This window comes from Anser cygnoides, chromosome Z, assembly GCF_040182565.1.
Source record: "Anser cygnoides isolate HZ-2024a breed goose chromosome Z, Taihu_goose_T2T_genome, whole genome shotgun sequence".
Classification (NCBI taxonomy): domain Eukaryota; kingdom Metazoa; phylum Chordata; class Aves; order Anseriformes; family Anatidae; genus Anser; species Anser cygnoides.
Window position 1 is genome coordinate 19,995,300 of NC_089912.1, and position 18,304 is coordinate 20,013,603.

Here is an 18,304-nt window from a genome sequence, read left to right on the forward strand (position 1 = left end):
GGCCTGCTCCTGCGGGGGCTCTCCATGGGCCGCAGCCTCCTCCAGGCCACATCCACCTGCTCCACCGGGGGCTCCTCCACGGGCTGCAGCGTGGAGATCTGCTCCGTGTGGGACCCATGGGCTGCAGGGGGACAGCCTGCTCCACCAGGGGCCTCTCCACAGGCCGCAGGGGATCTGCTGCTGCATGCCTGGAGCACCTCCTGCCCTCACCCTTCTTCTGCAGTGATCTTGGCGTCTGCAGGGCTGTTTCTCACCCCTCTCTCTCTCCCAGCTGTTGTTCCCAGCAGTTGTTTTTTTTTTTCCACCTTTCTTAAATCTGCTCTCACAGAGGCACAAACAACATTGCTTATTGGCTCGGCTCTGGCCACCATTGGGGCCCTTATCTAACATGCGGCAGCTTCCGGATCCTTCACACAGTAGCCACCTCTATGGCTCCCTGCTACCCAAACCTTGCCATGTACACCCACTACAGATGGTCAATATATTTTTGTTACTCATCTTTCTCTGATTATAACCTATTTTTCTCAGTGACAAGTGGTTTCTAAAATCATAAGCACAAGCATGTTGTTTCTGAAACATGTGTTAATCCAAATGTAAATCTTACATGTTTAAATAGCATAATACAAAAAAACTTAGATAAGGTAGGATGGTTGTAAGTTTTTTTCATGTTAATCTGAATATGAAATGAATACAAATAAGATAAGTGTCAAAGTTGTAGGTGACTTGTCTAAGATTTAGAATTCAGATTGAATTAATAAACCCTCATTTTGACTATTGTCTAAACCCTCACTCCCTAAAACTGAAAATGTTGAGAGAAGAGATTCCCCTGTGAAACTATTAACCTTCCTGTCAAAAGTGGAATCTCCCATTTAAAATTGATGCTCTTTTCTTCCTATGTCTGTGCTACCGCAACTCTCTACAGCACTATTTTTCCCTTTTTAGGGATGTGCTCTTAAGGCTTCTCTTTCTCCAGGCCCACATTTCCATGCTGAACTATTTTAGACTTCAAAAATTCTACAAGGCCAGGAGTGGACCTTGCAGCATTAGGATAGCTATACAGATGCATTGGGGTCTTTCTTATCTGGTCACCATATTATCTCCATCAAAAAATCATGGAATTGATAGTAAATAAAGCTTTGACCTAAAGGGTAAAAACAATTACAATTATATTAATTCCAGCCTTTCTTACTTTTGTGGTATATCTCAAAATTAGATGTATTTAGATGGATCATTAGATGTATCCTTGCATCTAAATTTAATGATAAGTACTGCTTTTTAGCTGCTACTATGGTTAGTACACTGGACCAATGTAATCATGGAATTGCTTAAGCTTTGTGCATCTAGATTTGAAATGAGGAGATGTAGAGCTACCAAAGTGCAGTGAGAGTCACAGTGTCAAAATCTAATCCTTGGAAGTGTTTGTCCTCCAAAAGTTAATTGTGCCACATTCAAAGTGAGAGAGTGATACAATGGGAGAGCGCTGTTTGGTGATAGTCTGAAAAACCTGGTATTTTCCAGACAAAATTGGCCAACTCATTGAGTTTTACAGATACGCATTTAAATAGAAATCTTAACTTCAATGGGGATATGAATGATTTGACTCTTCTTGCAAGCCTGGAAGGTCTTGGCTGTCAGTGTTTAAAGGGCATTTCAAAACAGAAATGGATCTAGCCACAGCACATTAAAGACACTCTAAGGTGTAGCTTATTCTTAGTAACCTTTTTTTCCCCATGAGCTGTCAACCTTTACATAAGAGAGAGAGAGAGAGAGAGCATTAGACTCATTCATATATAGAAGTCTGAATGTTTCTGAATCTTAAAAGTGGCAAGAGATAATTTTAAAATAACAAGAATGAAGATTTGAGGCACAGAAATTCCACATTAATCAACAACTGCAAACAGGAAAATGAGAACTTCTAACCTCTTTTTAAAATACATTTATCCATCTGGCTATTAGCACTGATAGCAGCTTATATAATCATCATACATTTTTCCTGAAAAATGAATGATGTTAAATGAACACTTCCTTGGAGTTTGACATCCTTCATGGGCACCCTACTGGAAGAACATATTAGCTATAGATTGAAAGTGATGTACTGCACTGCAAATGACGTAAGTTTCTTAGCTACATCTCTTGAAAGAAAAATTAAGAGAGATGATTATTCTAGTAGTCTATGAAAAGGACATAGACTTTGAAAGTGACTGAAGTGATGACCAAACCACCATATTCCATTTTCATTCTAGTGCTAGGTAGTCTCTTGCACTGCGGGATAACTACATATTTAAATACAGTTCATTATTTGTTATAGATAGAATACCATGTTTTTCTTTCCTGATTTCATTATCATACCTTTTTTGTATCTTTTTATATTTCTTAAAGATTTTTTTTTCTGGAATTGCCAAGAAACATTAGAATTCAGCTTGAATTAATGAACTTATATTAATAGTATCCAATGGGATTTTAAGCACCCAACTTCCTTTCATTTTACTGGAAGTTAGAAGATGGTGCCACTGAAAGTTTGTGGTTTGTGTGTTTTAGTGATCATGACAATGAATAGGACTGGATTTTTATCGGTGGTCTGTGGTGAACTGTGCATTATTCAGTGTGCATCAAAAATTATCAATGTGTGTAAGGGTTTTACATGAAGCTGGAGGCATAATAACAGTCCTGAATCCCTGTGTCTTTACTGTGAGAAGCACTGTCACAGAAAGAGAACAGAGGAAAAAGTAGGCAAGAAAGCAAAGTATGAGAAAATATGTAAAATGATAGAACATTTGGGACAGTGGTGGAGGTTTTGCAGGACTCAGTGCATTTATTTTGCAGCTTAGCTTCCTGAACATCCTTTTATATAACTGGTTAAGACCTTGCTTTTGTTTAAGGAACAGATTGTGTTCCTCATGTCTTGAAGCAATATTTTCAGGAAGATATTTAATCAAAGGGGAAAGTGGCAAACAGAGAGAATGTATTAATTGTCAGGAAAAATGTATTAAGTCTTTGCTGCCAACCATATGCCCATGCTAGACTAACAGTTTCACCTACCTAGGAACATACATCTGTTCTGTATTTTGTTTTACAGAATCCGAATGAAGTCATGATTATGCTCTAGGTTAAAAAAATGCTACAGCACAACTTGTAAACAGGATGTGAGTTTTGGAGAAATGAACACAGGAATGGCCATTATCATCTACTTTCTTGTACTTTTCTCCTGTGCTCTTTTTGGCACAACCTGGCAAATTTTTTCCATTAAACCTCCAGGGGAATACAGTTGCTTTTCCTATGCTGTGTTTTCAATTTTCCCCAGTTCTACACTTTCATGTTTGAACTCTCACATGCCAGCTTCTAAACCATGGCCTTTCTTGTTTTCCTGACAGCTAGTGCAGACAGGTCAAATAGCTTCAAACTTTAGAGAGAAAGACAAGATTGGTAGAAATTAAGGCATTTCTACATGATGGTGACGCATTACAGTCTTGTTAGAAAGTCTATGGATATTACTGTTGAATGTTAATTGTCATTATAGTATGATCTGTTCTATTGAAAAAAAAAAAAAGAAAAAAGATGCAATTGTCATTCAAATCACATCACAAATCCACTCTGAAAGACCAAGACCTAAGTAATGTGAAGAGATTTTTCTAGGCAATCTGTCTGTGAATAAAAGATTTGTGCTATAATTCTGTCCAGTGCAAAAAAGACTCCAAGCAGCACAAAGGAATCCCAGCCACTACAGCTGAGAAGTCAGTTTCATCAGTGGCCCAACTTAAATGTTTCTAGGCTAATGCTCATAGCATGAGGAATAAACAAGAGGAAGTAGAGATGTACTCGTACCTGCAGGGCTAAGACCTCATTGACATAACAGAGGTGGTGAGATGGCTGGAGTGACTGGAGTGTTGGAATGGAAGTCAACAGGCTTTTTAAGAAGGACAGGAAGGGGAGACAAGGAGGGGGCATGACTCTTTACGTCAGTGTGCAGCTGTAGTGCATGGAGCTCTGCCTGGGAGTGGATGAGGAGCTGAGAGAGTTTATGGATCAGGATTAAAGGGAGGGCAGAGACAGGTGACAATATAGTGGGGGTATGCTACGGGGCACAGGATCAGGAAGATGAAGCAGATGAGGCCCTCTATAGGCAGATAGGAGCAGCCTCACATTCACAAGCCCTGGTCCTCCTGAGGGACTTCAACCACCCTGATATCTGTTGGAGGGACAGCACAGCAGGGCACAGGAAATCCAGGAGGTTCCTGGAATGCACTGATAAATTCCTTCTCCATCTAAGTGATAGAGAAACCAACGAGGAGAGATGCTATGCTGGACCTCGTTCTCACAAATAAAGAGGGGCTGGTAGGGAATGTGAAGCTCAAGGGCAGCCTTGGCTGCAGTGACCATGAAATGGTGCAGTTTAGGATCCCGAGGGCAGCAAGGAGCACATCAACCTCACTACCCTGGTTTTTGGGAGAGCAGACTTTGGCCTCGTCAGGGATCTTCTTGATAGAGTACCATGGGACAGAGCCCTGGAGGGAAGAGGTGTCCAAGGAAGATGGTTAGTAAGGAAGCTCAGGAACTATGCATCCCAGTAAAGAGCAAGTTGGGCTAAAAAGCGAGTAGGCCTACATGGATGAACAAAGAGGTCCTGGCCAAACTCAGACAGAAAAGGAAGCCTTCAGAGAGTGGAAGCAAGGACTTCCAAGCCTGGGAGGGATACAGAATCATGGAGCAGATCCTCATGGAAACTTTGCTAATGCACATGGAAAATAAGAAGGTGATTAGTGGCAGCCAACATGGCTTCACTAAGAGAAGATGGTGCCTGACAAATCTGGTGGCCTTCTATATGACAGAGTCACAGCATTGGTGGATAGGGGAAGTGTAACACATGTCATCTACCTGGGTGTGCAAAGTATTTGACACTGTCTCCCATGGTATCTTGTCTCTAAATTGGAGATACATGGATATGATGGTTAGACCACTCAGTGGGTAAGGAATTGGCTGGATGGTTGCACTTGAAGAGTTGTGGTCAACAGCGCAATGTCCAAGTGGAGATCAGTTACAATGTGGGAGATCAGTTCCTCAGGGGAACACCATTATTGGGTCTGTTGCTGTTTAACATCTTTCTTGGTGACATGGACAGTAGGATTGAGTGCAACTTCAGCAAATTTGCCAATGAAACCAAGCTGTGTGGTGTGGTTGACATACTGGCAGGAAGTGCTGCCATCCAGAGGGACCTGGACAGGCTTGCGAGGTAGGCCTGTGCAAACATCATGGAGTTCAGCAAGGCCAAGTGCAAGGTCCTGCAGCTGGGTCAGGGCAATCCCAAGGACAAGTACAGGCTGAGGGGAAGAATGGATTGAGAGCAGCTTGGAGGAGAAGGATCTGGGGGTGCTGATTGATGAGAAGCTCAACATGAGCTGGCAATATGAGCTTGGAGCCCAGTAGAGATGCAGTCCTGGGCTGCATCAAAAGCAGTGTGGCCAGCAGATCGAGAGAGGTGATTCTCTCCCTCTACTTAGTTCTTCTGGGACCCTGTCTAGAGTACTGCATTCAGCCCTTGACCTGCCAGTATTAGAAGGACATGAACCTATTTGAGTGAGTCTGGAAGAGGGCCACAGGGTGCTGGAGCACCTTTCCTATGAAGACAGGCTGAGGGAGTTGGGGTTGTAGAGATAGGACAAAGGGAAATGGTTTTAAACTAAAAGAGGGCAGATTTAGATTAGACATTAGGAAGAAATTCTTCAATCAGAGAGTGGTGAGGCACTGGACCGGGTTGTTCAGAGAAGTTGTGGGTGCCCCCTCCCAGGAAGTGTTCAAGGCCAGGTTGGATGGGGCTTTGAGCAACCTGGTCTTGTGGGAGGTGACCCTGTCCATGGCAGGGGGGTGGGAATTAGATGATCTTTATTGTTCCATCCAACCCAAACCTATTCTATGATTCAGTGATTCATTCTGTAATATGATTTTGTTCTTCACTATACTAGACAATCAGGACAATTTAAAACATTCAGTAAGTTGATTGTATTTATTATTTGGACAGTATCAATTAGGTTTATTATCTTCCCTGCACCTTTTCCCAACTATACACTTATCACTGGTAAAGACAGAAAATTAATGCAGACCCTGTGTGTTTTTCTGGAGTCTTTTTTACAGGATTCACAAAAGGGAAGGTTATATAGTGTACTTACATGGCACATGGCATTTATGTTTAATTTATTGAAAAGGTGTATTATTGTAAAAGGCTCATAAAATATCTGTTAAGGTTTTTATAATTTAGGAGATTCTGCTAGATTCCTCCTATTTTTATGTCACCAGAGGAAATGACTATGGATTTTCTGTGATATGACTATGATATGACAATATGTACAAAAATAAGATTGCACGATGCACACTTTTACTGATATTTCCATATTAAACATCATCTTGGTAATGTTTTATTTATAGGATTCACAATGATGTTTTCTTTGAATAACTGATTTCACTTAACAAGCAAAAAGTTAATATATTTGGATTAAAAGTATTTTAATGTTTGCTTCCAAAAGCTTTTAGAATTAAAGTGTGTGTTTTAATAATTATATTTGTTATTGTGGACCTGATCTGCCATATTTTACCTCCATTCATGCATGTTACATATCATTCGCTCTCTATAGGTACCTTAAAGAAGGCTGTAGCGAGGATGGGATTGGTCTGTTCTCCCACGTGCCTGGTGACAGGATGAGGGGGAATGGGCTAAAGTTGCGCCAGGGGAGGTTTAGGTTGGATGTTAGGAAGAACTTCTTTACTGAAAGGGTTGTTAGGCATTGGAATGGGCTGCCCAGGCAAGTGGTTGAGTTACCATCCCTGGAGGTCTTTAAGAGACGTTTAGATGTTGAACTTAGTGATGTGGTTTAGTGGAGGACTTGTTAGTGTTAGGTCAGAGGTTGAACTCGGTGATCTTGGAGGTCTTTTCTAACCTAGACAATTCTGTGATTCTGTGGTTCTGTGATTAAAATACCTCTTTGAATGTCTACTATACCATATACAGTATAGTACAGGACCGTGCCATAATACTGCTCTCAACAAAGCTGTTTGAAAAAAGCTTGCTTCTAACAGCTAAGATTCTAGTGAACATTTAAATACATCCTATTAAAGGACCTTTTTTTTAAAAAAATGAAACAAAACAAAAAAAGAACAGCAACAAAAAACACTTCAGATTTATATATATATATTTATATATATATATATATAAATATATATATATACATATATATATTAGAGGGGATGTAGCTCAGTGGTAGAGCGCATGCTTCGCATGTATGAGGTCCTGGGTTCAATCCCCGGAATCTCCAGTGGCACGTGGCTACATATACAGGTAGTGTTTTCTTCCATCCTTCCAGTAGTGCAGATCAATATTGAAGGGAACAGGCAGACCCAGCTGATCAATACGTGGCTCCAAGACTGATGCCACTGACACAGTTTCAGGTTTCTTGATCATGGGAAGGTCTACTTGACACCGGACCTACTGACTGAGGGGAGCACCTTTCTCTGAGGGGGAAAAGGATTTTTGCCCAGGAGTTAGAAGGGCTGATTGATAGGGCTTTAAACTACATTTGAAGTGGGAAAGAGACAAAACCAGGCCCATCAATGATATAGGACTGCATGCCAATTTTTGAGGAACTACATGCTAGTGAGGCCCTTCCATATGCCCCACGAGGGGCTGAGTTGCATGAAGTGTTTCTATACATACACATGCAGCACAAGAAACAAGCATTTTAGATCCCTGAAATGCTTGTATACTAATGCACGTAGTGTGGGAAGCAGGAAGAACTGGAGATCTGTGTGTGCCAAAGTATGCAGGGATGTGACAAGGAAGGCCAAGGCTCATTTGGAATTAAATCTGGCAAGGGATGTCAAGGACAACAAGAAGGGCTTCTTCAAATACGTCAATAGATAAAAGAAGACTGGGGAAAATGTCGTCCCGCTGCTGAATGGGACAGATGCCCTGGTGACAAAAGATAGAGAGAAAGCAGCATTGTAGAATGCCTTTTTTTGATTCAATCTTTACTGCTAAGATCAGCCCTCAGGAATCTCAGACATGGGAGACAAAGGAAGAAGTCCAGAGAAAGGAGGACTTTCCCTTGGTTGAAGAGGATTGTGTCAGAGATCATTTAAGCAAACTTGACATCCACATATCCATGGGCCCTGATGGAATGCACTCACAGGTGTTGAGGGAGCTGGCTGATGTTATTGCTAGGCCACCCTCCATCATCTTTGAAAGGTCCTGGAGAACAGGAGAGGTTCCTGAGGACCGGAAGAATGTCAATGTCACTACAGTCTTCAAAAAGGGCAAGAAGGAGGACCCAGGTCAGTCAGCCTCGCCTCCATCCCTGGAAAAGTGATGGAACAGCTTGTACTGGAGGTCATCTCCAAGCATGTGGAGGATAAGAAAGTGATCAGGAGTAGTCAGCATGGATTCACCACGGGGAAATCATGCTCAACCAATCTGAAAGCCTTCTGTGATGAGATGACAGGCTGGGTAGATGAGGGGAGAGTGGTAGATGTAGTCTACCTTGACTTCAGCAAGGCTTTTGACACTGTGTCCCATAACATCCTCATAGACAAGCTCAGGAAGTGCGGCCTAGATGAGTGGACAGTGGGGGGGATTAATAATTGGCTGGATGGCAGAGCTCAGAGGGTTGTGCTTAGTCGTGAGGAGCCTAATTGGAGGCCTGTAGCTAGCGGTGTCCCCCAGAGGTCAGTACTGCATCCAGTCTTGTTCAACTTGTTCATCAGTGACCTGGACAATGGAACGAAGTGCACCCTCAGCAAGTTTGCTGATGACACAAAGCTGGGAGGAGTGGCTGATACCCCAGAGGACTGTGCTACCATTCAGAGGGACCTTGACAGCCTGGAGGGCTGGGCCAAGAGGAACCTCATGAAGTTCAACAAGGGCAAGTGCAGGGTCCTGCACCCAGGGAGGAATAACCCCAAGCACCAGTACAGGCTGGGGGCTGACCTGCTGGAGAGCAGCTCTGCAGAGAGGGACCTGGGAGTGCTGGTGGACAGCAGGCTGACCATGAGCCAGCAATGTGCCCTTGTGGCCAAGAAGGCCAACAATATCCTGGGCTGCATTTGGAAGAGTGTTGCCAGCAGGTCAAGGGAGGTGATCCTGTCCCTCTACTCAGCACTCGTGAGGCCACACCTGGCATATTGTGTCCATTCTGGGCTCCCCAGTACAAGAGGGACATAGGACTACTGGAGTGAGTTCAGAGGAGGGCTACTAAGATGATTAGAGGACTGAAGCATCTGTCCTATAAGGACAGAATCATTCAGATTATTCAGATAATTCAGATTATTAAACAGATACCATCAGTATCTGATGCATCATAGCCATTTGGTCTGTTAATAGCTAAGCTTAAAAGTAGTCAGACTTGGTCTCAGGATATACCAAACAAATTACTGAAGGCTCGTTTTGTGGACAGAAGATCACAGAATCATAGAGTCATTAAGGTTGGAAAAGACCTCCAAGATTATCTGGTCCAACCATCACCCTATTACTAATGTTACCCACTAAACCTGGTCCCTAAGCACCACATCCAACCTTTTCTTAAACACCCTCAGGGATGGTGACTCCACCACCTCCCTGAGCAAACCATTCCAATGCCTGACCACCACTTTCTGAGAAGAAATATCTCCTAATTTCCAACCTAAACCTCCCCTGGTGCAACCTGGCCCTGGTGCAACTTGAGGCCATTCCCCCTAGTCCTACTATTGCAAGTTATCTGTGAGAAGAGGCTGACCCCCAGCTCCCCACAACTTCTTATCAGTAGAAGGTAGTAGAGAGCAATAAGGTCTCCCCTGAGCCTCCTCTTCTCCAGACTAAACAACCCCAGTTCCCTCAGCTGCTCCTCATAGGACTTGTGTTCCAGGCCCTTCACCAGCTTTGTAGCCTTTCTACGCTCAGTTCATACTCCAAGGCCTCGATGTCCTTGTAGTGAGGGGCCCAAACCTGAACACGGTACTCGAGGTGTGGCCTCACCACAGCAGAGTACAGGGGAACAATCACCTCCCTACACTATGGCTACACTATTCCTGATACAAGCCAGGATGCCGTTGGCCTTCTTGGCCACCTGGGCACACTGCTGGCTCATGTTCAGGTGAGCATCGACCCCACACATCCTTTTCCTCTGCACAGCTTTTGAGCCACTCTGCCCCAAGCCTGTAGCACTGCATGGGGTTGTTGTGCCCCAAGTGCTGGACCCGGCACTTAGCTGTGTTAAACCTCAACCCACTGGCCTCTGCCCATCAACCCATCTTCTCCAGGTCCCTCTGCAGGGCCTTCCTACCCTCCAGCAGATAGACGCTTCCCCCCAACTTGGTGTCATCTGCAAACTTACTGAGGGTGCACTCAATTCCCTCATCCAAGTCATCAATAAAGATATTAAAGAGGATGGGCCCCAACACCAACCCCTGGGGAATACCACTGGTGACCAGTCACCAGCTGGATTACACTCCATTCACCACTACTCTCTGGGACTGGTCATCCATCCAGTTTTTAACCCAGCAAAGAGTGTACCTGTCCAAACCATGGGCTGCCAGCTTCTCCAGGAAAGTACTCTGGGAGACCGTGTCAAAGGCCTTGCTGAAGTCTAGGTAGACTACGTCAACAGCCTTTCCCTCATTCACCAGGCAGGTCAACTGGCCATAGAAGCAGATAAGGTTGCTCAGGCAGGACTTGCCTTTCATGAACTCATGTTGTCTTGGTCTGATCCCCCAGTGGTCCTACGTACATTGTGTGATTGCATTCAAGATGACCTGTTCCATCACTTCTCCTGGCACCAAGGTCAGGCTGACAGGCTGTCCTGGTTTCAGTTAGGACAGAGTTAATTTTCCTCCTAGTAGCTGGTAGGGTGCTATGTTTTGGATTAGGATGAGAAGAGCGCTGATAACATGCTGATGTTTTAATTGTTGCAGAGCAGTGCTTACACCAAGCCAAGGACTTTTCAGCTTCTCGCTCTGTCCTGCCAGAGGGCAGGCTGGGGGTGCAGCAGGAGCTGGGAGGGGACAGACCCAGGACAGCTGACCCAAACTGGCCCAAGGGGTATTCCATACCATCTGACATCATGCTAAACAATATATAGGGGTGGCTAGTCGGGGAGGGGGGTCCGGCTGCTTGGGGATAGGCTGGGCATCGGTCAGCGGGTGGTGAGCAATTGCATTGTGCATCACTTGTTTCGTACACATTATTAGTAGTAATACTATTATCATTATTATTATTGTAGTTGTTGTTATTATTTTCCTGTCTTAATAAACTGTCTTTATCTCAACTCACAGGCTTGACTTTCCCATTTCTCTCCCCCATCCCAGAGAGGGAGGGGGGAGGGTGAGCTATGTGGTGTTTAGCTGCTGGCCGGGTTAAACCGCAACACAGGCCTGTAGTTCCCTGGGTCCTCCTTACAACCCTTCTTATAGATGGGCATCACATTAGCAAGTCTCCAGTCATCTGGGACCTCTTTGGATGACCATGACCGCTGATAGATGATGGAAAGCGGCCCAACAATCACATCTGTTAACTCCCTTAGCACCCTCAGGTGGATCCCATCTGGCCCCATGGATTTGTGACAGTCCAGTTGGAGCACCAGGTCTCTGTTTCTACCTGAACTGTGTGGGGTTTCATCTGCTCCCTGTCTGAGACTTCCAGGTTGGGAGGCTGAGTACCCCAAGTGGTACTTAAGTGGTCTAGCTAGATGTAAATAATGGCATTATTTACATTTAATAATGGCAGATGTAAATAAGGCATTAAGAACCTTGGTCTTTTCCTTATGCTCAGTAGCCATGTTCACCCCTGTGTCCAGTAAAGGATGGAGATTCCTCTTGGCTCTCTTCTTGACATTAATATATTTATAAAAACATTTTTTGTTATCCTTAACCATAGCGTCCAGGTTGAACTCATGCTGGGCTTTGAGCTTCCTGATTTTTTCTCTCCATATGTTGGCAGGCTGAGAGAACTGGGCCTGTTCGGCTTGGAAAAGGGAAGTCTGAGGGGAGACCTCATAAATGTGTATACATATCTGAGGGGAGAATGTCAAGAGGATGGAGCCAGTCTCTTTTCAGTTATGCCCAGAGACAGGACGAGAGGCAACAGGCATAAACTGAAGCGCAGGAGTGGGCACTTCTTTACTGTGAGGGTGACAGAGCACTGGAACAGGTTGCCCAGAGAGGTTGTGGAGTCTCTTTCTCTGGAGATATTCAAAACCCACCCGGATGTCATCCTGTGCAATGTGCTCTAGGTGATTCTGCTCGGCAGGGGAGTTGGATTAGATGATCTTCAGAAGTCCCTTCCATCCTTGGCCATCCTGTGACTCTGTGGTTCTGTGATATTACTAGATTCTAAACAATACTTAAGCAGATGAGAAAACTCCATGCTCCTGTTTACATATTTATAATTTCCTCTGGTCTTGAATATATTCTTTGTAAGTGTTCATAGTTGTACCTTTGAAATTTTTTTTATGATCCCACGGTCCAATTTTTTCTACCTGTTCTCTCTTTTGTGTGTATATATTTTTTTGCCTTTTATTTCAAGTATTTGTTTTGTCCTATTTCTACTTTTACTTCCTGCTGTCCCATGAATGTAAATATTCAGTTTCAGAGAAATCTCTAGCTAGAGATAGATCTAGCAACTGATACTTACATTTCTTTTGTTTGTTTGTTTTGTTTGTTTGTTTTTTCTTTCTTTTTTTTTTTTCAGTAAGCCTATAATCCTTTGGCAGTTCTCTTCATTTTTTTAAAGTCTTTTGGACTGTTCACTCTTTAAGTGACTTAATGATAAGATATGTAGAGAAGTTGCTGTGACTGAGAGCATTCTGTGTGGTCTAGTACAAGCAGTATTGGGATTTTTTTCCAAAAGCTTATTGCAAGTAAATCCTGAAGTGAGCAGAACTAGGAGAAAATAGCTAGCTTTTTCCCTGAAATATCAACAGTAATGTTTAATTTTTATAAGGTCTAATATCAGTTTCAGCTGCTATGAGGTAACTTGACTGTTTCTGCTGTTGTAATTTTCATGACACTTCAGTTTTTCTAACAGATCTACTGATCCTTTTTTTTAAAGTATGAGGGTTAAAGGGATGTTACTAGTATCAAAAGACAAGATGTGTGTATGTTCTTTATGTTCTGAGAGTATCTTTTGTAGCATAAAGCATGTGGGACAATAAAAGCTGCAGATGCCTACTTTTCTGGCGTGAAGCAATATTCAGAACACCAACAGCCAGCTTCACTGTCTCCCTCGTGGCACATCAGAGAGTGAGGGAGCTGGAGGAATTAGTCATTGTCATATTTTAGGGACCTTGGCTAGAAAGCTTTGCAATTGTTTCTCTTGTTGCTGTTACAGCCTTGAACAGGGACCTTCTAGTAACAGAAAAATGGGAAAAATTTGCATTTTCATGCATTTTTTCTTAGAGGGAACTGTCTTCCATATTCTTATTATGTCTCTTTGCTTTTCTGTGATTGTTGTTGAGGAGACTTGTGGAGAGAGCCTCCACAAGCAGGAAGCAGTCTTTATCTGTCCAATTGGAGGCATCTGTTGTCCGTTCCCCCCCCCCCCCCCCCCCCCCCATTTTAGACATCACTTCATCTCATAAATGTATAGGCCATTTTCCCTTTACACAGCAACGATATTAGGGTCATCATCAGCTGACTCATATGCTGCCAGAGCAATTACAAATCAAAAAACAGCCTTACCTTCTACTGCTATTGGGGAAGGCCATCTTATTTGCAGCTGGGGAAACAGCCCATGTCAAGAGTGTCCTGCACATGCCTAATGGGATAGAACCACTTCAGCTAAGCTGGACCTTGACAGTACTGTCGCTGTCTCTGGAAATGCACATTGTATGCAGTTCATGCTTCACTCATTCTGCTGCTCCATCAAATTCTCAAGAGACACTGTACTTTTAGTTTCAGTTTATAGAAGACTTATTTCTTGCTCCTGGTTCTGGCTATTTTATGTCTGACACCAGTGTCATACACAGATTGTTATTAGCAGTTTCTACCCTTAAGTAATGATAAACTTTGTTCTCCACACCTGTAGAAAAATGATTTTTTAACAAACTGTGTGTGTTGTGGTTTATTTAACCTGACAGGCAGCTAAGTACCACACAGCTGCTTGCTCACTCCCCCACACTGGTATGGGGGAGAGAATCAAAAAAGTAAAAAGTACAAGAACTCGTGGGTTGAGATAAGGACAGTTTAATAAGAAAGGAGAAAAAACAACAAACAACAACATAAACAAGAATAAAAAAGAAGGGATGAAGCACACAATTGCTCACCACCAAGAGACCAGTGCCCTGTCAGTCCCTGAGCAATGGCAGCCCTGCCCTGGCCAGCTCCACAATGTTGTTATTGTTCAACATGCTGTTATATGCTATGGAATATTTCTTTGGTCAGTTTGGATCAGCTTACTCACTGGAAGGGCAGTATGAGAAGCTGTCCTTGACTCACAGTAAGCACTTAGTGTAAGCTCTACTCAGTAACAACTAAAACATTGGTGTGTTATCAGTGTTATTTTCATCCTAAAACCAAAATACAGCACCATGTGAGCTACTAGGAATAAAATTAATCTATCCTAGTGAAAGCCAGGACACCGTGCATGTTTTGTCCTATCTTTGACATACACACAAACAGAAGCACTTTCAGGAATTGCTGTTTTACTTTAAAATAGAGATCAGAAAGGGCTCATTTCTGTTTTTCCACTTGCCTGCATTTTTTTTCTCAACCGTCAGGTACATATTCATGTCCTTTTACAGGCACTTTCACCCTCAGTTGAAAAAAAAAGGACCCAAGATTCCTGGTAGATACCAAGTTGAACACGAATTAACAGTGTGCTCTTGCCACAAAGAAGGCTAAAGGCATTCTGGGCTGCATTAGGCAAAGTATTGCCCACAGCATGTGCTGGTGCCTGGGGTTGCTCTTCCCCAGGCGCAGGACTCTTCACTTGCCCTGGTTGAACCTCATGAAGTTCCTGTCAGCCCATTTCTCCAGCCTTTCTAGGTTCCTTTGAATGGCAGCATGACCTTCTGCTGTATCAGCTGCTCCTCCCAGTTTTGTGTCATCTGCAGACTTGCTGAGGGTACATTCTGCCTCATCATTCAGGTCATTAAAGAAGATGTTAGATGGATTGGACCAAGTATTGACCCCTGAATACTCTAATAGTTTTTGGGATGGTGGTTTCACAAGCACAAAAACTGCTGGTTTAGTAAACATGTGACTTAGCTTATTTCAATTATATATAGATCTTTTCATAGGATATATGAATGCTACAGAACATATAGCAGTTTGCTAAGGCTTAACATGTTCCAAAGCTTTGTTTTGAAGTCTTGATGACAGGTTCCAAGTAAACACACAAACCCCTTCAGCCTTACAAACTAAATTAATTAAAATAAATCTTGTTTCTTTACAGGTATGATTCTTCCACCTAAAATGAAACTTAAAAGAAATGGAATGTCTTCTTTTTCCATCCATTCAACAACAGCCTTCTAACCCATGCTTACCGTAAACAATAAATGAATAAGTATGAAAACGTAGTCTGTTTCATCTTGAATAAAAATCCGACAGAACAGACTCAATTCATGCTAGTCTTGCTCCATCTTGAAACATCTAGACTGATCTTGAGACAAAAGTATATTGGGACTACCAGCCAAACATGTGTTAAACTACTTTGTGTGTATAACATGCCCTAGGCAAGAAAATTTGTTGTCTCTGTGTTTAACAAGAAAATGTAATCCATCTTGTTATAAAAAAAGAGCAGAATTCCATACAGTATATTTCTCAGTTAAGTATGTGCTGTTAATTCAAGTGGTTAAAAGAGTTAAAGATCAAGGAATTAGCATGCAAAAGTTCTCAATTATGTCATATCTGAATAATTTGAAAGTGTGCCACTTGTCTTATGTTTATAAAATAGTAGAAGGCCCTGTATTTACAACTAAGATTTTGAAAATATATTTCTGATATTCTTTTTTTAAAAAATACACTAGCGTTTTATTTTTAAATAAGTATCTGACAATGGTCTAAAAATTAATAAATTGCTGATTTGTGAAACTATAAAATTTAGTATCAGAATATAAATTCAATTGAAAGAAGCACTTTTTAAGATTTTAGCTGTAATTTCTGAGAAGCCTTTCTATGTAAGCTACATTTTTGTTAAAGACAAATAGAATTGCAAATTAATTAAACCTGTTTTCAGTTACCCTTTGATCTCTAAAACTCTTGGGGTGTTCACTTGACTTATTAGCTCTTCTGTCCCCGGCTTTGCTATTGTCATTTTAGATTCTGTAGAAATTGTGTAGGATATTATGTGCTGTTGACGCTGCAGAGAACTCTGAAAGAACAGCTTTGTGGCAGACATCCAAAGGAGACTTTCCATATGGGTGATCTTCCCTCCTGGAATAATGAGAGATTAATTCAATTAACCCCTCCTAGACATTTTATTTCAGATGGTGTATATCATAAATTTATTCAGTCAAAATCTATAATAAAACATAGTGAGGGAGAAACCTAGGGTTCTGACTATCAGTTGTTATATAACTCTCAAGGATAATGCAATTTTTTAACTGCCTGCTGTGATTCAAATTATTTCCCTGCCTTTTTCAAGAAGCTTTACTATGAAAGTCAATGTTTGCAACCTCCCCAAAACAAACATAGCTAAGAAGAATTCTTACGAAAGTTTACTAATGATTTTAAATGTATTAAAGTAATTATCTTAATTTTTTTTTTCTTTAGGGAGGTGGGGGAGAGGTTTAATAGTTAACAGAAATGAACAATCTTATGCTTTTAGTGTTGTCTTTTCTAGCCAGTAGTCTTCAAGAAATATCGAATATTCCAGTGCTAGTTACTACTTGGGTAATAAAATTTGGATATCAAGGAATTGTTGAATACGTTGTTATGAAGCCAGTATATTACAAGAGAGAAGTAAGAAACAGTATACATTTACAAAGATCTTGAAGAAATAAAGTTTGTTTCATGTGAGAAATCATTGGAACTATAAAAGATGACTGAAAATGAGCAATTTAATGAATAAAAATTATGGTGAATACCACATGCAGATAAAAAGAAGAAATGGTAAATCTATTATCATTTAGATAAAGTAAAAAAAAAGTAATGGGAATTAAAAATTTATGCATAGACAGAATAGTTGCAAGAAATTCAGTTTTACATGTAGGAGCAAATCCCAGAGGAATATGACAACTTACAGGTTTTGCATATCTTCCATATCTGAGTACGATTTTTTTTTTTTCTCTGATGCAGCTTTTCCTGATTTCTAGCTCAGATTCACAAATAATTCAATTGAATTATTTGTGTTTCTGAAGTGATCAATATAAGTGTTTCTGAATATTGTAAAATTAACCAAGACATTTTAAACAAATACTAGAAAAGTTTATCTTCTCAGGATCAATATTAATTAATTATTAATAAATAACAATTAAGGTTTTTATACTTTTCAGAATGTAACTGAGTTAACTGATTGCATGCAGGGAAGTTTCATATTTTAAGCCTTTTGTTTCTGGCACATAAAGCCCTTGGTAAACAAAGACAATATTTGTTGAAGAAACAGAAAGAAAGTTACTATTTCTGTTGGCACATGCCTCAGGATACAATGACCTTCACTACTCTAAGCTGTTCTGAGTTATAGCAGTACTGTTAAATGAGCTCTTTTTAATTTCTTCTGCTTGCTTGGAGATTGCAGGCTTTTCTTTGCATTGCTACAGTTCAGCATCTTGAAAGTAGATTGTGCACATGATCTGCTTTTGATGACATTAAATCCATTAAAAACTGCCATGAATTCAGTTGCTCTGTCACTTAGTTTAACATTTTACTGAAGGTGTATCTGATAAGTATGCATGATCTATGTTGGAAACTAAAATCTCTGTATGTGGTAGTGGTATTGACTTATAAAATCTTTAATGGGATGATACCGTCATACCAGAAAGTATTCCACCATGGCACATTGCCATAGATAAGATCTGCAGCGTCACTCAGACTATGAATTTTCTAATGCCCTTGCTCTTACCTAATGTTCTTTTTGAAAATTCTTTGCTTTGGGACGTTTCTGTTTCCCAGATCCATGGTAATAAAAGAAATAAAAATACTCAATTTGGGTAATGCTGAGAAGCAATATATTAAGAAAACGGAAAAAGTGTTAAATAAAGCTTGAGGTCTCTAGTCTGGATGCTCACATTTTTTAAAGCTCTGAGTCCTGCTATGATGAAAGTCCAGTTTTATGCACGAGGCAGAGCACCATCTCTGAGAAAGGGAAGGAGAACCCTACCTTTATGGATTCCTCATGGCACTATGGGGCATTAAG

The 18,304-nt window shown here is 41.4% G+C and overlaps 1 non-coding gene across 1 annotated transcript; it reads left to right on the forward strand.

The window, feature by feature from the left end:
• Positions 1 to 7,229: 7,229 nt before the first annotated feature.
• TRNAA-CGC (transfer RNA alanine (anticodon CGC)) lies at positions 7,230 to 7,301 on the forward strand. The gene has a single exon. It is a non-coding gene; the product is annotated as a tRNA-Ala (tRNA).
• The last annotated feature ends 11,003 nt before the right edge of the window (positions 7,302 to 18,304 follow it).